This window comes from Lolium rigidum, chromosome 1, assembly GCF_022539505.1.
Source record: "Lolium rigidum isolate FL_2022 chromosome 1, APGP_CSIRO_Lrig_0.1, whole genome shotgun sequence".
In the NCBI taxonomy this organism is placed as follows: Eukaryota; Viridiplantae; Streptophyta; class Magnoliopsida; order Poales; family Poaceae; genus Lolium; species Lolium rigidum.
Window position 1 is genome coordinate 163,982,146 of NC_061508.1, and position 4,093 is coordinate 163,986,238.

A 4,093-nucleotide genomic window follows, 5' to 3' on the forward strand; every position below is an offset into this window, starting at 1 on the left:
GCCCGAGCTCTAATAAGAGAGCAAAATCTAGCCCAAGCCTCAGGCAATTTCTCTCCATCTTCCTGATCAAAATTATAAATTCTCTGCAAAGAAATATGTTGAGCACTAGCAGGAAAGTATTTCCGGAAGAAGACATCAAGCAATTCTTTTGGACTATTAATAGAATCAGGTGGCAAACTATTATACCAAGTTTTAGCATCATCCTTTAATGAGAAAGGGAAAATTTTAGCAACGAAATAAGTACGCTTCTTAACATCATCAGAAAACAAGCTACTAAGAGTAGATAGCTCAATCATGTGTTCTACAACACTTTCTTTTTCAGTACCACAAAAAGGTGTTTTTTCAACAATAGATATATGAGATAGATCAAGAGAAAAATCATAATCCTTATCCTTAATGTTTATAGGAGATGTGGCAAATTTAGGATCAGGAGACAGTTTATATCTAACGGTATGTTGTGCAAGAAACTTTTTAATTTTCCTTGCATCGGTAGTAGCATTGCATTTATCAATAAAATCATCATCAAGTTCTACATAATCCTCATCAAGATCATCACTAGAGTATTCAACGAGACTCGGGTGAATTAACGAGTGTAGCAGCATTTTCATTAGGAGTTTCGGTACTTTCAATTTGTCTAGACCTAGCAATTGTAGCATCTAGAAAAGATCCCAATGAACCACTATCATCAAGCACAGCAGAAGCATCATCAATATTATAAGAATTTTCAGATCTAGCAGAAGTACCAGCATATGAAGCATGTGGTCGTGAAACAAGTTTATCTATCACGGATGGTGAATCAAGAGCAGCAGAGGTACTCAGAGTTGTACCTTTTCTTGTAGTGGATGGTAATATGGTGACTTTAGGATCGCGAGGTTTACCCATGATGGAGAATTTGCAGCGAACAATATCAATCCAAGTGAACTTCCAAATAAAGCTATGCTCCCCGCAACGGCGCCGGAAAATAGTCTTGATGACCCACAAGTATAGGGGATCGCAACGGTCTTCGAGGGAAGTAAAACCCAATTTATTGATTCGACACAAGGGGAGACAAAGAATACTTGAAAGCCTTAACGACGGAGTTGTCAATTCAGTGCACACTGGAGACAGGACTTGCTCGCAAGAGTTTATCGATAGTAACGAGTTTTATAGTAGTAGCGATAGTGAAATAACAGCGAGCGAGTAACAAAGACAGCGGTGGTGATTATAGTAAATAGCGGGATTAAAATACGTAGGCACATGGATGGATGAACGGGCGTTGCATGGATGAGAGAAACTCATGTAACAATCAAAGCGGGGGCATTTGCGAGATAATAATAAAACGGTATCCAAGTACTAATCAATCAATAGGCATGTGTTCCATATTTAGTCGTACGTGCTCGCAATGAGAAACTTGCACAACATCTTTTGTCCTACCAGTCAGGTGGCAGCCGGGCCTCTAGGGAATCTCTCTGGAAATTAAGGCACTCCTTTTAATAGAGCACTCGGAGCAAAGCATTAACACTCCGTGAACACATGTGATCCTCATATCACCGCCTTCCCCTTCGGTTGTCCCAATTTCGTCACTTTGGGGCCTTAGGTTCCGGACAACAATACGTGTATACAACTTGCGGGTAAGATCATAAAGCAATGAATATCATCATGAATCGATAACATGTTCAGATCTGAGATCATGGCACTCGGGCCCTAGTGACAAGCATTAAGCATAACAAGTTGCAACAATATCATAAAAGTACCAATTACGGACACTAGGCACTATGCCCTAACAATCTTATGCTATTACATGACCAATCTCATCCAATCCCTACCATCCCCTTCAGCCTACAGTGGGGGAATTACTCACACATGGATGGGGGAAACATGGCTGGTCGATGGAGAGGCGTCGGTGGTGATGATGGCGATGATCTCCTCCAATTCCCCGTCCCGGCGGAGTGCCAGAACGGAGTTTCGGTCCCGAGACGGAGTTTCGCGACGGTGGCGGCGTCTTGGATGGTTTCGGCGATTTCTACTAACCCCGTGCGTTTTTAGGTCGAAGGCATTAAGTAGTCCGAAGGAGGGCGTCGGGGGCCAGCCGAGGCAGCCACACAATAGGGCGGCGCGCCCCCTCTGGGCCGCGCCGGCCTAGTGTGTGGGGCCCTCGAGCCCCACCTGGCTTGCCCTTCTGGCTCCGTCAATATTCTGGGAAAATAGGACCTTTCGCATAAATTCCGAGGATTTTCCCGAAAGTTGGATTTCTGCACAAAAATGAGACACCAGAGCAATTCTGCTGAAAACAGCGTTAGTCCGTGTTAGTTGCATCCAAAATACACAAATTAGAGGCAAAACAATAGCAAAAGTGTTCGGGAAAGTAGATACGTTTTGGACGTATCACCCCACATTAGTAATGATGTATTGAAATCATTACCTATCCCGAGATGATTAACAACAACGAGACATGCCCATTTGGTGGACTTGATGGTGCGTCCACAGAGCTGATTGAAGTGGGTAAACTCCTACTTCTTCTTCAACGTGATTCATTTCTAACAATGGTAAACTTGGAAACATTTAGTATTTTGGTTCCGGTAGATTAAAGTAGTAACAGGTCCTCTATAAATTATAGGTAAAGATCTCATGAAAAAACATGTTCAACAAGAAAAATGGTTCATACTCATCCATGAACTAAGATTGGAAATATAGAGGTATTGGGAAAAGATTTGCAAAAAGTAATTGGAGGATCAAAGAAAACACATTCCATAGATTGTTGATGCAAAAGAAATTGATCTGAAATCAAGCAAGTAAAGAGATCCTCAATGGTTTTTTGGAGAGTTGGAGGAAGAAGAAATAAGAGAATTAAGTTATTGTGATCTAGGGTTACCTATCTAGTGCATTTTGAGTGGCTGCGGAAGTGACTCGTTATGTTTTGGTTCGCCAGAGCAGTGTGGATCTGCGAGATGGCACGGGCATGTGGTCTAGGTGGGTACCCCCCGTACCGGTGCTCCTTATACCTTATGCTTCCATGCTAGTTTTCCTATCCCTTCGGTACAGTCACACGGTACGGGTGGGTACCATTGGTCGTTAACGACACTGGTCTCCGACAAAGTTTTCTAGTTTCTTCACGGCGTTGGTAGCATCACATGTGTAATATCCCAGGTAATGGGGTTACAAAAAATAGAGGCAACAACTGTGTGCATTGCATTCATGCATAGAAAATCTGGGGAATTTTCGCGCTTTAAAGTAAAACAGTCACAGTAACTGAAGTTTCACTTGATCTTGGTGGAATTGAAGTAGCTCATCAAGTCAAGCGCTATAAACCTCAATGTGATTTTGCTAAAACCTTGTTATGGGTAGAGATGATTTGATCTAAGGGGTTAGATCAAATGGAACTAATAATTAATATAACAACACTTTACTCAATGATCAATGGCTTGATCTTATAAAAGATTATAATATGATATTCCTTGCCATAACATATGAATAGATATTCATTGATAAATCAAGTAACAATAAAATGAAGAAACCATTCTAGACTTATCTTTTCCATGTCTTAAACTAAACCTTGACCCTACCATGAACCCCATGGTACTCAATTTACTTCATTAATAGAAATAAGACAAGGAGATCAAATCCAGAAATAGATATTTCTCTCTGTTCCAAGTTATTATACATCAAACCTAGAGAGGTGAGAGAGTCCTATTTTATTTATTAGAGAAGCAATGACAAACTTAGAGCTAAACCTTGGATATAAATGTCCATATGATCACAACATTATCTTCAAGAGGAACCTAGAGTATTATTCAAGCCTTCCCAAATGAGAGAGACCATTCATATTAAACCTAGCTTTACCTATCTAAGAATCCAGGACAACCATTGAACCAAAGTATTAGGTTGTAAACCATTTCCTCTTGGAGTGGTGAGATAACCTAACATCAAATGGAACAAGACTATATCCATGAATAGGTGAAGTAAAGTAGAGATTAATTCAACTAAGCCCTCTAGGTAGAGACTTAATCTTTCATACCTAAAGAGATCTTGTGAGTACACCATAAACCCTAGGCTTATATCCCAACCTTAACTTGTGAACCACTTGGTGATCATAAGTAGAATTCTCCCACATCTA